Raw genomic sequence first — 16472 nt, 5'->3', positions numbered from 1 at the left:
AGGCATGGGGAGGAGTCGACAGCTATATAGGTGCTGGTAATAGTGCTGGTGCCCACATAACTATGGAGGCATATAGATCCACATAAAAAGCATGTGGTTGCAGGCACTGAATATTGGCTGGCGCACTCATAACTTTTGTGTACCGGCCTGAAGCTGATACCCTTTCCCTCACTCCAAAATGTCAACAGGCCATCCTCCATCAGACAACTAGGAACTGGTCAGGTAAGTCCAGTGGTCTCGGGGGGGGGGGGGGGTGTGATGATCCAGGAGGGAGCAAAGGGAATCAGAATGATGGCATAGAGATAACATTCCTATCATGGACTGATCATTTCCTTTTCAAATTTTCTATTAAGGACTACATAAAACAGATGGGCCCAATCAAAGTTTGGAATGAAATCCAAGACATGAGAAATCTGACTGCTGAAAACTTCCTAGAAGCCTTGTCCTACCCCCATGTGGATGAAAAGATGATGACAGTATCAGAGCAGGTTGATATCTGGAATGCATGCATAGCAATGGCATTAGAAAAAATGGCCCATCTAAAGAAGGTCCTATGCTCCACAAACAAACGTTCCCTAGGTTCTCTCCATGGTTAGCAATTGCCTTAGAAAAAAAAGCTCCTCTAAAGAAGGTCCTATGCTCCACAAACAAATGTTCTCCATGGCTCTTTCCAGAACTGCGGATCCTTAAGCGTCAAGGACACCAACTTGAAAGAAAATAGAGAAAATCTCATCTAGATGAAGTCAAGCTCAACTGTAAGAAACAAATGACAATGTACCGCCAGGCTAACAACATCCAAAAAACAGTATTTTTCTCAACACATAGAACAAGATGCAAATTCAACCAAGCAGCTATTTAAAATAATAAACAATCTACTGCAAAACCCACAACAGAACCAGCCTTCTCAGTCACAACTAACCAGCAATGATTTGGCCATTTATTTTGTTACCAAAATTAAAGGTCTTCATCAGGACCTAAAGACAGTCCCATCAAAGCTCCTACCAGCTAATGAAGAGAACACTCCCTCTTCCCTGCCATGCATAGCCATCTTGGACTCGTTCAACCAGGTCACAGAGGAAGCTCTTGAAAACACCCTGAAAGGTCTACAGCCTACAACCTGCCCAGCAAAAATTGCAAAACAAGCGAGCACAGGCCTCACTGAAGGGGCCACTAAAATTGTTAACTCTTCTTTTACAGAAGGGCAGCTGCCAATAACACTAAACAGAGCTGTGGTGCACCCCCTACTGAAAAACAGTTCACTAACATTCCTTTCCTAGCAAAACTTATAGAACAGACAGTCTGCAGTCAACTCAGTGACTGGCTAATTATTAAAAGTAATAATTGGCTAGACCCATGTCAGTCTGGCTTCAGACCTGGGTGCGGAACAGAGACAGTTCTTGTGTCCCTTCTTGATGGACTGCACAGAAACTGTAAAAGGGGATCTGCCTCAATACTCGTGTTGCTTGATTTAACGGCAGCCTTCGACACCGTGGATCATAATATCATGCTTACAAGACTGGCAGAAATAGGTATCAGTGGAACAGTATTTACTTGGTTCAAATCAGTTCTGTTCAGCAACAGCACATCATCACCTTGAGCACTGGACTGTTGGGTGCCACAGGGATCCATAATATCTCCCATTTTATTTAATATCTACATCAAAGCCTCTGGGTGAGATTCTTCAATCAATGAACACAAAATTCTACATCTATCCTGATGATGTGCAACTACTCATACCCGTTGAACCAGATCTACCCACAGCTATGAGTAAACTGACTGCCAGCCTAACTGCTACTTGGGAATGAGCAAACAACAACAAACTTTGCCTGAACCCAAATAAAACAGAAATTCTTTGGGTACAAAACACAAGTTCATATCTATGTTAGTTGAATGTTCTAAAGCAAGCTTATTAGGTGTATCATTAGCATTATGTTAACATTGTATTATATCTCTGGTATTTGAATTCCAGTGCTGTTAAATGTGTATGTTTTTGATACAGTTTCACAGTAGTTCTATTATTAGGTTTCAATTTACTTTTTTTCATGTTTACCTCATTTATTGTATTTATGTTTATTCTTGGTTATTTTACTATTGTTATGCTGTTAACAAAATTGTATGTACATGCTGTATACCGCCTTGGGTGAATCTCTTCATAAAAGCGGTTAATAAATCCCAATAAATATCTCTAATCTCCTCCCATCATGTCCTCCGAGTCTGTCGACAAGGCTGTCTCTACTTACAATGCCACTCTCTCCTCTGCTCTGGACATCCTTGCACCATCCATCTTCCGTCCCATAAGGCGTACTAAACCCCAGCCCTGGCTGACCCCTTAAATCAGATACCTTCGCCCCTGCGCCCAATCTGCTGAATGCCTCTGGAGGATATCTTGCACCCATAGCGACTTCATTCATTACAAATTCATGCTATCCTCCTTCCAGTCCTCCCTATTCCTTGCCAAACAGGACTATTACACCCAATTGACTAATTCTCTCAGCTCCAACTCTCGTCGTCTCTTCGCCACCCTTAACTCTCTCCTTAAAGTGCCCTCCGCTCCCACCCCCCCCCCCCCCACCCCTCACTCACTGGCTGACTACTTTCGCGACAAGGTGCAGAAGATCAACCTCGAATTCACTACCAAGCCACCTCTTCCTCTTCACCCTTTAACCCACTCCGTCAACCAACCAACCCAGGCCTCCTTCTCCTCTTTTCCTGATATCACCGAGGAGGAAACCGCCCACATTCTTTCCTCCTCGAAATGCACCACCTGTCCCTCTGATCCCATCCCCACTAACTTTCTAAACACCTTCTCTCCTACTGTCACCCCCCCCCCCCAATCTGTCATATCCTCAACCTCTCTCTCTCCACTGCAACTGTCCCTGACTCCTTCAAGCATGCTGTAGTCACACCACTCCTCAAAAAACCATCACTAGACCCTACCTGCCCTTCCAACTACCGCCCCATCTCCCTCCTACCCATCCTCTCCAAGATACTTGAACGCGCCGTTCACAGCCGCTGCCTTGATTTTCTCTCCTCTCATGCCATCCTCGATCCGCTTCAATCCGGTTTTTGCCCTCTACACTCGACAGAAATGGCACTCACTAAAGTCTGTAATGACCTGTTCCTTGCCAGATCCAAAGGTCACTACTCCATCCTCATCTTCCTCGACCTATCCGCCGCTTTTGACACTGTCAATCATAATTTACTTCTTGCTACACTATCCTCATTTGGGTTCCAGGGCTCTGTCCTCTCCTGGTTCTCCTCTTATCTCTCCCACCGTACCTTCAGAGTACATTCTCATGGATCTTCCTCCACCCCATCCCGCTCTCTGTTGGAGTTCCTCAGCGATCTGTCCTTGGAACATGGCCAAGACCGAGCTCATTGTCTTTCCACCCAAACCCACTTCTCCTCTCCCCCCACTCTCTATTTCAGTCGACAACACCCTCATCCTCCCCGTCTCATCTGACTGCAACCTCGGGGTCATCTTCGACTCCTCCCTCTCCTTCTCTGCCCATATCCAGCAGACAGCCAAGACCTGTCGCTTCTTTCTCTATAACATCAGCAAAATTCGCCCTTTCCTCTCTGAGCACACCACCCAAACTCTCATCTACTCTCTCATTACCTCTCGCCTTGACTACTACAATCTACTCCTCACTGGCCTCCCACTTAACCATCTATCCCCCCTTCAATCCGTTCAGAACTCTGCTGCGCGTCTTATCTTCCGCCTAGACCGATATGTTCATATCACCCCTATATCACCCCTCTCCTCAAGTCACTTCACTGGCTTCCGATCAGGTACCGCATACAGTTCAAGCTTCTCCTACTAACCTACAAATGCACTCAATCTGCAGCCCCTCACTACCTCTCTACCCTCATCTCCCCTTATGCTCCTACCTGTAATCTCCGCTCACAGGACAAATCCCTCCTCTCAGTACCCTTCTCCACCACCGCCAACTCCAGACTCCGCCCTTTCTGCCTCACCTCACCCTATGCGTAGAATAAACTCCCTGAGCCCATACGCCAAGTCCCCTCCCTACCCATCTTCAAATCCTTGCTCAAAGCCCACCTCTTCAATGTCACTTTCGGCACCTAACCATTGTACCTCTATCCAGGAAATCTAGACTGCCTCAATCTTGATTGACTGCACTTTTTGTCCTTTAGATTATAAGCTCCTTTGAGCAGGGACTGTCCTTCTTTGTTAATTGTACAGCGCTGCGCAACCCTGGTAATGCTTTAGAAATGTTAAATAGTAGTAGTATGGTAGGGTAGTTGCTAGAAATGTTCACTGTGCTCCATTCTTTCAAAAATTACATTTGAAAAAGCTTACAGCACTACGTGTAGGAAGCAATTTGCTAAAGTGGCACTCATTTGAGATTTTTGCTCTTAAAGATGTGAAGGGAGGGCTTAACTGCATTACAACATTAAATGATAGAAGTGTAGAAACATGACGGCAGATAAAGGCCAAATGGCCCATCCAGTCTGCTCATTCTCCGTAACCACTAACTCTTTCTTTTTGTAAGGAATCCCATGTGTACATAAATACATAAATATTGCCATACTGGGAAAGACCAAAGGTCCATCAAGCCCAGCATCCTGTTTCCAACAGTGGCCAATCCAGATCACAAAAACCTGGCAAGATCCCAAAAAAGTACAAAACATTTTATACTGCTTATCCCAGAAATAGTGGATTTTCCCCAAGTCCATTCAATAACGGTCTATGGACTTTTCCTTTAGAAAGCCGTCCAAACCTTTTTTTAAACTCCGCCAAGCTAACCGCAGGAAACGAATTCCAGAGTTTAATTACACGTTGAGTGAAGAAAACATTTCTCCGATTCGTTTTACATTTACTACATTGTAGCTTCATCGTATGCCCCCTAGTCCTAGTATTTTTGGAAAGCGTGAACAGACGCTTCACATCTACCTATTCAGCTCCACTCATTATTTTATAGACCTCTATCATATCTCCCCTCAGCTGCCTTTTCTCCAAGCTGAGGAGCCCTAGCCGCTTTAGCTTTTCCTCATAGGCTAAAGGCTTGTCCCACATTTGTCCTCGTCTCCACGACCTCCACTGGGAGGCCATACCATGCTTCCACCACCCTTTCCATGAACAGATACTTTATTAGATTCCTCCTAAGCCTATTTCCTCTTAATTTCATCCTATGCCCCCTCATTCCAGAGTTTTCCTTCATATCAAAAAGGCTCACTTCATGTACATTAATGCCCCTGAGATATTTAAACGTCTCTATCATATCTCCTCTCTCCCTCCTCTCTTCCAGCATATACATGTTGAGGTTTATAAGCCTGTCCCTATATGTTTTATGTCCAAGACTGCTTACCATTTTTGTAGCTGCCTTCTGGACTGACTCCATCCTGTTTATGTCTTTCTATAGGTGCGGTCTCCAGAATTACACACAGTACTCTAAATGGGGCCTCACCAGGGATTTATACAAGGGCACTATCATCTCTTTGTTCCTGCTGGTCAACCCTCTCCTTATGCACCCAAGCATCCTTCGGCTAAGACTGTTGCTTTTTCTACCTGTTTGGAAACAGTAAATAAGGGCGGGACCAGAGCTGAGAGACAGACAGCGAGAGAAGGGCCGAGCCTGCACAGCTCTTAGCGCTACTGCGGGACGTAACCCCGACTTGGTAAGTCCAATGTGACTTTTTAAATTCTGAGGAAGGGAGGCCTGGAAGTGGAAGGGAGGAAGGGACGGACGGATGGGTGACCCTGGAACTGGGAGGGAGGGACGGAGGAACGATCCTGAAACTCGGAGGGGTGGAGGGAAGGATGGAGGGAGGGACCCAGAAATTCGGAAGGAGGGAGGGATGGAGGAACCCTGAAACTCAGAGGGAGAGAAAGAGGGGGACCCTGAAAATCGGAGGGAGAGAGGGGGACCCTGAAACTCAGAGGGAGACAGGGAGGGAGGGAGACCCTGAAACGAGGGAGGGAGGGAGGGAGGTGACCCTAAAAATCGGAGGAAGAGAGGGGACGACCTTAGAACTCAGAGGGAGAGGACGACCCTGTAATTCAGAGGGAGGGGGCACTGGAACTGGGAGGAGGGCCCCTGGAAGTGGGAGGGGGGGGCACTGGAACTGGGTGGGAGGGGAGGGGACGTCCATGGAACTCGGAGGGATGGATGGAGGGAGGGGAGGGGACGACCATGGAACTTGGAGGGATGGATGGAGGGAGGGGAGGGTACGATGACCCTGGAACTCGAAGGGGGGAGGGACCATGGAATTGTGAGGGAGTGAGTGAGGGAGTGAGGACCCCTGGAGGGAGGGGGGCCCTAGCCACAGCCACACACTCATTCTCTCACACACACTTGCACCCAGTCTCACTCTCTCTGTCACACTCACACACTCGCACATTCACTCTCTCTCACACAGTCACTCTCACACACACTCTGTCAAACATACATACTCCGAGGAAAACCTTCCTAGCGCCCGTTTCATTTGTGTCAGAAACGGGCCTTTTTTACTAGTATTCTTATATGATCTAGAGAAAGAAATAACAAGTGAAGTAATCAAATTTGCCAATGACACAAAATTATTCAGCTTTAAGGATGGTAAGGATTTGCATAAAGAACTTGTGAGGCATCTATACTGGGTATCTAAATAGCAGATGAAATTTGATGTGGAGTGCAAAGTGATGCACAAAGAGAAAATAAATCCAATTACAGGTACAAAATGCTTGGAGCCATTGTGGATATTATATTGAAATGTTGAGGCCCATGTGCAACAGCTGTCACAAAAGCAAACAGAATATTAGGGATTATTTAAGAATGGAGAACAAAACTAAGAATATCATTATGCCTCTATTTAGAATGATGATGCAACCATGCCCCAAGTACTGATTGCTCCATCTCCTAAAAGGATATAGCAGAACTAGAAAAACAGAGTAACTAAATAATAAAGATGATGAAACATCTTTCTTCTGAAGAAAAGCTAAATAGATTTAGGGTTCTTCAGTTTGAAAAAAGCAGAAGATGGAAAAAAGGATATGATAGAGGTTTATAAAATCATAACTGAAGTGGAACAATTAAGTAGGGAACATTTGTTTAACCTTTCAAACAACAGTCCATGAAACTAGCAACCGGCAGATTGAAAACAAATCAGAGGAAGTATTATTTTTGTGCAGTGCATAATTAAGCTGTGGAAGCTGTTGCTGATGAATGTAGTTAAGGTAGCTAAGATAGTGAGGTTCAAGTTCTTGGAAGAAGTCTGTAAAAAAACTACTAGCTAGGTAGACTTGGAAAATATATTTATTTTACTGAAAAGACATATCCCATGGAGAGGCTGACAGCCTGGAGAAAGCGTAGGGTAGCCCACATTTAAAGAGATATGGGTTCCATTTGATGAGAAATATACAACAACTCAGAAGTCAATTCACTGACCCTGATAGGAACTAAGGGTCTCTAGATATGAAGGCTGAAGAAAGGGAGTAAAGGGATGGATCAGCTCCAAGGGATTATCTGATACAAACATATCATAGATGCCTGTCTATGCCTAACTCCATGCGGAGTGGATGGGATACATTCAAAATGAATCACACAGTATGAAAGCAAAGTGGGAAGGGTGGGGGTGGTGGTGAAGTAAGGGGGGGGGGGGGGAGATGAGGTTTTTACCAGAGACAAAGGGGAAGGGACATTATTAATAGGTTGCAAATTTGGTTCAGTTGTGTTGAAGGAACATGGGGTTATAATGGGTTATATGTATTGTACCTGCTTTGATTAAAGCCTCAATAAATAATAATAATGTAAAAAGATGTATATCCTTCATCCTTATTAAAACTGAGAAATTGGATTTATTTTTTTGGGATCTTCTGGGTAACTTGTGACTCAGATCAGCCACTATCAGAGAGTGCTGGGCTCAATGGATTTTGGTCTGAATCAAGCATGGTTTTTCTTATGTTCTTATGCAGATGTTGAATTTTTAACAACTGTTTCTGTTGTTTGGAAAATACAAAGTTAAAAAGGGCCAGCCTGTTAGCAATGTATAAGGGTTAGGGTAAATTCTTGGGGTGGGTACACTGCCATGACAGCACGTGTCAGCCATCATTTAATGTTGATACCTAGTGGTCAGACCTTTCAAGTTAGCCTGTTTCTGGAAGGTACTGCAACTTGTAAATCCTGCCCAAGGACTGTTACTACAATGGCAAGGATGAAGCAGGAGGGGATATGAAAACAAGGGGACATCCCTAGGTAGCTGCTCATGAAGGCTGCTGGGGATATAAATGCCAGTTCTGATTAAGCTGGAAGCTCAAAGCAGCATGAGCAATGTCAATTTTACATTACTTACAGGCTCGTTTTCGAAAGAGAAGGACGCCCATCTTTTGACACAAATTGGAATATGGGCGTCCTTCTCAAAGGGTCATCCAAATCAGTATAATCAAAAGCCGATTTTGGGTGTCCCCAACTGCTTTCCATCGTGGGGACAACCAAAGGTCATGGGGGCGTGTCGGAGGCGTAGCAAAGGTGGGACTTGGGCGTGCCTAACAGATGGGCGTCCTCGACCCATAATGGAAAAAAAAGGGCATCTTGGATGAGCACTTGGACGACTTTACCTGATCCTGTTTTTCTTACGACCAAGGCATAAAAGGGTGCCCAAATTGACCAGATGACCACTGAAGAGAATCGGGGATCACCTCCACTTACTCCCCCAGTGGTCACTAACCCCCTCCCACCCTCAAAAAACATCTTTAAAAATATTCTGAGCCAGCCTCAAATGTCATATTCAGGTCCATCACAGCAGTATGCAGGTCCCTTGAGCAGTTTTAGTGGGGGCAGTGCACTTCAGGCAGGCGGACCCGGGCCCACCTCCCCTACCTGTTCCACTTGTGGTGGTAAATGTGAGCCCTCCAAAACCCACCAGAAATCCGCTGTACCCACATCTAGGTGCCCCCTTCACCCCTAAGGGCTATGGTAGTGGTGTACAGTTGTGGGTAGTGGGTTTTGGGGGGCTCAGCACACAAGGTAAGGGAGCTATGTACCTGGGAGCAATTTGTGAAGTCCACTGCAGTGCCCCCTAGGGTGCCTGGCTGGTGTCCTGCCATGTCAGGGGGACCAGTGCACTACGAATGTTGGCTCCTCCCACGACCAAAGGGCTTGCATTTGGTCATTTCTGAGATGGGTGTCCTTGGTTTCCATTATCGCCGAAAAAGGTAGCCATGAATGTTCTATTCAAAGAATTTATTCAGAGATGACTGTTGACTGGAACAAAAAGCAAACCTGGGCAGCAAAAGGAAGAGAAAGGGTCCCAATGACTTCCTTAGGGTCTGTCTCTTTCTAAAGCCTATGCTGGAGCAAATCAAAAGATAGAAGAATTCAAAAAGGTATTTCAAGTAAGAATTCCATTAGGTGATTGTTCAAACTAACCCCTCTGTTTACTAAGCCACACTAGCGGCTGTTGTGCGGCAATGCCAACACAGCCCATTCAAAGTGAATGGGCTGTGTTGGCATTAGCGCAAGGCAGCCACTAGTACAGCTTAGTAAATGGGGGGAGGGGGTATTTACCATCCTATACAAATCAAGCACAAGCTGTAGTTCAAAGTCCTCAGACATGAAGTATTCCTTAACATTCATCCTTTACATTCTCTAGTGATGGTCCCTAGGTGGGCACCTTCCTTTCTCTCTCCTTGGAGGGTGAGTAGCTTCACCTTCAAGGTATTCAGTGTACGTAGTTTAGGTACTTTCAGTGTAATACTGCTCTAGCCAACAAAGCAATTGAACTTCCTCACTCATTCTAAATAACGAGGGGCATATTTCCTAAGTGGAGATATAGAAAAATAGATGACGCATATTTAAAGTAAACTCCTTGACTGGACAGACAGCAAAGTTACTCACCTGTAGCAGGTGTTCCCTGAGGACAGCTGGACACACTTTCTCACAAGTGGGTGATTTCATCTGATGGAGCCCGGTGCAAAGAACTTCCCAGCAAACTCTTGCAGAAGCCTTTGGAAGACCACATTGTGCATATGTGCACACCTTCCCACCCACCGCATGGGACCAGGCAGTCTAATTTAAAAAAAAATCTTTTTATTTATAATAAACTTCTATGTACAAATCAAGTAACAACCCAATGACAGCTTATACAGTAAAGTTGATTATTAGGTAACAAACTGTAGGTGACTTGCAGACCAACTATATACTCGTATAGTAAAGGGGACAAAAAAGGCAAATAAGTCAATTAACCAGTTACAGCTAAAGTGCACAAAATTAGAGGAGATCCAATCAACAAGGAAAACATTAAACTGTCATGTGAAGAAGAAAGAAACCAGTTATATATACAGTCCCTTTATGTGGTTGGAGAAGACACACTTGGCAGCCATTTGTAGGCCAGAAGAGAGGACAGATGTGTAGGTTCCAAAAGACATATTTCACTGATCAATAAGTTATTACACACTTGCAGGGGAATTAAGGAAAAAGCATGTCCCTAATTGGGGCACCCCAGGATGAAGCAGTAGAAACTGCTTACATCACTGCGTACCATGACTCATGTCAGGAAAAAGAAACCTTATTTCCTTTGAAGAGCTTATCCTTGTACCTAAAATAGCATTTCAATAATCAATCCCCATCCTCAGAAAAGCACAAAGTCAATATAAGTGTGGACTAGTTTCCCCTATTTACTGTTGCCTCAGGCAATAATTCTAAAGAATCAAGAGTAATATCTAAACTTTCTCTTACTGCTGCACGACTGACTATGGAAGAATGGTAGCTTGAAAGAGAAACCCTACCTAACAACAGCGTAGACTGGGGGGGGCAAACAACTTATCCGTATCTTACCAGAAGTCGCAGCGGCAGGGCGCCACCGGCGCCAGTAGTAAAAGCAACAAACAGGCAGCGCAGCTCGATTCCGTCCTTCGCTTCCCTGCCCTCTCTGCGTCCAGCCTTCCTCTGATGTAATTTCCTTTCGGGCGGGCGGAACGCTGAGAGGGCAGGGAAGCGAAGGACGGAATCGAGCTGCGCTACCTGTTTGTGCTTTTACTACTGGCGCGGCGCACCCCGCCGCTGTGACTACCGCCAGTTCGCCACCGCTCTTTAGTGGAACTGTGGAAGTGAGCCAGCCAGCCAGCGAGCCTCAGCCTACCTAACCTAGGCTAGTCCACTGTAAGGACGGAAGAAGCGGCGCCATTGGTAAATTAAATCTTTTTTTCCACTCCCCCGCGCAGCCGTCGCCGTTCACTCAACACAGTCAGCAAGCAAACCTGTGAGCTGCTGCTGCCTGCATTGCATCCCCACATTGTCGTTCTTTATTGTTGGTCCATCTTTCTTTAGTCTAGTGTAGGTTTTTGTTGGGTGGGTGGGTAGGCAGTGCCTTACAAGGGGGGGGGGGGGGGCAAAGGGAAAGCCAGCTCTTTTTCCCTTCCTTCCTCCATATTAGCATATTCATTTGCAAATATATATGCAAATGAATATGCTCCACCCCATCCTTTGCCCCCCCAAATGAAACAGTCAAACTACACCCATGAGCGAGTCATATCATCATTTTGGAGTGTGCCACAACGGCACATCCACAACTTCCCACCTTATGAGCTCCTGAGACACCATGACTTCTCCTTACCATCGGTGGCTTCTACCCTCAGAGAGGACTCTGTTCTGAAGTCTTTAACAGCGCACATTTAGGACTGATAAAAAAGTGCTAAACCTGACTGACTTAATTTAGCTCCATAAACTTAAACCATGAAGTGGCTCACATGGATTTCCTTAGCCCTGTTGAGCACTTTGGGTGGCAACCTACCAGATAACTTAGTGCCTAATCCCTGTAATCTATAATCCGTCTAGAAAACACTGTACTAAGAAACACCCTAACTGTAATGTCAGATACCTGCTAGACAACACTACTATGGTTTCAGACCAGAACCAAATAGCTAACATTCAACGGCCTAAAAAAAAAACTCGTTACCTTTTGAAATTACCCAAACAAGTCTTCCGTTTGAAACACAAGTCTCAGCTCATTCCTGTCTCCACCATTTATATCAACGCCAGGTCTGTGGGGAACAAGGCTCTCTTACTCAGGGATCTGCTAGAATCTTCAGATCTTGGCTTTCTGTTTATCTCAGAAACATGGCTTACAGAAGATGATAGTCCAATATTGCCTCATAGTTATCCACCCGATTATGGTATTCTTCACTCTCCAAGACAGGGTAAAAACGGCAGCGGACTTGCTCTTATATTTAAGACTAGTAAAAAAGGCCCACTTCTGACAGAAATGAAACGAGCGCTAGCAAGGTTTTCCTCGGAGTGTGTATGTTTGAGAGAGTGTATGTGAGAGTGAATGTGCGAGTGTGTGTGTGTGACAGAGAGTGAGTGTGGATGCGAGTGTGTCTGTGTGAGAATGAGAGTATATGCGAGTGTGTATGTGAGCCACAGTGAGTGTGAGAGTGTGTTTCACACAGATACAGTGTGTGTGAGAGTGTGTGTGAGACAGATTGTGAGAGTATGTGTGCGATACACAGACTCTCTGTGAGACCGAGAGAGTGTATGAGATCGAGTGTTTGAGAGTGACTGTGTGACACATAGAGAGTGACTGTGATACAGTGTGAGACATACAGTGTGTGAGAGAGACACTGACTGAGTGTGTGTGACAGTGTGTGTGTTTGTGTGACAGATACCTCCCCCCCTCCCTTCTCTGGTCTCAGGACCCCCTCCCCCTCCCCCCTGGGGGGGGGGGTACTGCTGAACTGGGAGGAGGTGGAGCTGCCAAGAGGGGTGGCAGGGTTTAATTTCCTTCTTTTTCCTTCATCTGCCTATGGCTTTTCATCTTTTTCTCACCCTTGTTCCCCCATGCCCCTTCCTCTTATTCTCCAGTCTTTCTCTACTCCCCTTTTCAATCCAGCAGCTCTCCTCTTCTCTCCCCATCCTTCCAATGTCTCCCCTCTTTCTTTCTGCATCCTTCCATCCAGTGTCTCCTCTTTCTCCCTACCCTTCCATCCAGTGTCTTCCCTCTTTCTCTCCCCCTCCTTCCACCCACCTACCCTCTCTCTCCTGATCCTTCCATCTAATGTCTCTCTCCCTCTCCTTCTATCCAGTGTCTCTCTATCTCTCTACCCTTTTCTGTTCAGTGTCCCTTCTCTCTCCACATCCTTCCAGTCTCTCCCCTTTCTCTCTGCATCCATTCATACATCTCCCCCTTTCTCTCCCCATCCTCCGGGGTTCTGCTCCAGGAGCAGTGATGTGAGAGGCGAGAGGAGTGGCTCTAGAGCCGACAGCCAATGTCTGATGGCTGCCTGTGGTGCCGCGCTTGCTTTTTAAAAACATTTTGGGTTAATTAGCTCTTTTTGTTTTTGTAGCGGCCGCTGCTGCTTAACAGGAGAAGCAGCAGCGGCCAGAAATGGGAGTTGGTGCCGTGTGTTTCGCGGGAGACTTGGCAGGTCTGTGTTGGGTAGGCGGGCCTGGAGGGAAAGTGGCTGGGCCTGGGCCCGTCCAGGCTCGCCCGTGGCTACACCCCTGCAGGGTGCCCGTCCCAGTGGCAGACGGGGGGGGGGGGAGTGGCGGCGACCTCGGGGGGGGGGTGGAGGGGGAGCAGTGGCTGCAGTGACCTCGGGGGGGGTGGAGGGGGGAGCGGTGGCAACCTCAGGGGGGGTGGAGGGTGAGCGGCAGCGGTGGCGACCTCAGGGGGGCGTGGCGGTGAGGGCGGCAGGGGCGGGGCCCAGGGCCCCCAGGACCGGCCTTGCCCCGGGCCCGTCCCAGTCTCTCGGCGGCCCTGGGTGGAGATGTTGGTGCGTGTGGAGGAAGGGCTGAAGCTGCTCCTGCAACGTTCCAATGTCTCTCACTGCGTTCGTAACCATCTCCTGACGTCAGGCAAGAGAGTGATGTCAGGAGATGATTACAAATGCAGGTAGCCTCATTGGAACGTTGGAGGAGCAAATTATTATATTAGATTTTTCCACATGTCTTTAGTTAGTTCTGGGGTTTTCCCTGAACTGGAATATATGCAGTGCAAATTCTGCGATGATTCAAAAGAGGCAAATCAAGTTGCCCTACTCCTCATTTACCGTCCTCCGGGAGCTTGGTCCAAGGCAGAACTTCGACTTGTTGAGATTACTTCCTCTGCCATGTCCTAATTTTCTATGATTATCTTCCTGGGAGACTTAAACCTACACTTGGAAAATGATGCAGACACTAATGTACACAATTCAAATCATTCCTGAAGGACTGTGAACTAACTATATTATCCAAGGGTACAAACTCATGAAAAAGGCCATACGTTAGACTTCATGACTTCCTATCCTAATAGCTTGATCAGTTAATTCAAATGGAAGCCAGTACCGTGGTCTGGCCACTTTTCAACTCGATTTCATCATTGATATCTGTATGTCAAGCTTAACCAGGCACAAGTCCTCCAAACTCCTCTCCACTAGAGGTAAAATCAATGAGGTCACTTTCTGGTCTGAGCTAACAGATTCCCTCACTACTTCATCTCCTACACATGGTTTGATCAAATCCCACTGGGATACCAAGGTGAAAGCCATACTAGACAAAATTGCTCCATTTACCACTAAAGAGGTCAAGATGTCCCGAAATTCATCATGGTTTACAGAGGAACTTGCCATCCTAAAAAGGGAATGTTGAATCCTTGAAAAGCAATGGACAAAGAACAATACTGATAAATCCAAATGGAAGTCAGTCTTCAGACGCTACAAAAAGCTGATTCAAAACATCAGTACTATAGCAGCCTAATAGATCAAGATGATCTTGACAACAAATCTTTTTCTCCTTAGTTAAAAAACTAGCTTCCACTAAGGATGATGAACATTCACAGAAAACATGTCCCACTGCACAAGACCTAGCTTATCATTTCGTCAATAAGATCCTCCAAATAAGGTCTGAACTATCTAAAACTACTCCAACAGAGGAAAATAGTCTAACCTGTAGTTCAGCCTCAATCATAGGAGACCCTACAATCCAAGGATTCAAAACTGACTAAAACTGGGAATCTTTTCAACCACTAACAGTTGAGGATGTAAGATCACTGCTGTTGAAATGTTCCTGAGCCAACTGCTCCCTGCATCAAAACACCTATTCAAATTCATCTCTATGGAAGCAGTAAACTAGTTATTCAATGATCTCAATGAGCTGTTAAACTCTGGCTCTCTTACAACTGATATGGGCAAAATTGTTCTCATTTCGCTGTTGAAGAGATCTGGGCTAGATGTAACACAGCCTGTAAACTACTGTCCAGTGGCAAGCATACCCCATTTTTACTAAATTATTAAAAACTTATATCAGTAAACAACTCTCTTTATATCTAGAAAAATTTTCTATATTAACACTGGTCACAATTTGGCTTCAGATTGTCACATAGTATAGAAACATTGCTGCTAGTTCTAACTATATATGTCAAACACCAGCTATGCAAAGGCGACCAATTCTTCTCCAATTTGATATATCAGCGGCATTCGATGCAGTTGATCACACGTTGCTACTCGAATGCCTGGACCAGATAGGAACAACAGGGACTGTGATCAAATAGTTCAAATTCCTTTCAAATCAAAGCTATTCTGTCAAGCAACAACTTTCCAACTACTGGTCTCCTAACTGTGGGGTCCCGCAGGGATCTCCCCTCTCACCTATCCTGTTCAATCTCTTTATGTCATCCCTTGCCTCAATACACCTGGGTCTTAATGAACTACTATTATCCTATGCAGATGACATCCTGCTTCTCTTACTAGTGGCAACATCAAACAAAGATACAACTCAGTCTGTAGTGAATGGCATGACTGCTGTTAGTACCTGGGCTCTGACCAATAAACTGAAATTTAATGTGCAAAAAAAACCAAGGTCCTGTGGTTCAGAAATCAGGGAGCTGACGGTCCCATCATCAATATCTTTGTCCAATGGTCAAAGCTTTACAGTCGAGTCTGAAACCAGAGTACTAGGGGTCTTGCTTGATTCTTCACTCACCTTCTCTTCTCATATTAACCAGCTATGGAAGAAAACACTATTCAAAATGAGACAGGTACGTCTAAGTCAGATCATTCTTTGACCAAAAGCCTTTGCACTACTAGTCCAAATGTTAGTCCTACCTCACTTGGATTACTGTAACATTCTATTTCTTGGTATTGTCAATATCAAATCATACAGAATACAGCTGCTAGACTAATATACAGATTGAATAGATTTACTAGTGTTTCAGCTCATCTTAACAAACTGCACTGGCTTCCTATAGCAGAATGACTCAGATTCAAAGCTGCTTGTTTAGTTTTTCAAATCTTACAGGGTTTCACCTCTGAACTGCTAAGACAGCTTTGCTATGTTTGGTCCAGTCTAACAGACTGAAAGAACAACTGATGCTAGCATCACTATTTCAAAAGACAATTCGAAATCAGAAGATTTCCAGCTCTCTATTCCCTGTACTTGGAGTTAAAATATGGAACTCTCTACCTATTGCCATCAGAACAGTAAACAGCTACCATAGCTTCAGGAAGAGGCTAAAAACCTGTCTCTTCCCAAAGACTGCTTCATAACAATCCATTG

The sequence above is a fragment of the Microcaecilia unicolor genome, chromosome 2 (assembly GCF_901765095.1).
Source record: "Microcaecilia unicolor chromosome 2, aMicUni1.1, whole genome shotgun sequence".
NCBI classification, from domain to species: Eukaryota; Metazoa; Chordata; class Amphibia; order Gymnophiona; family Siphonopidae; genus Microcaecilia; species Microcaecilia unicolor.
This window is presented reverse-complemented; position numbering follows the sequence as displayed.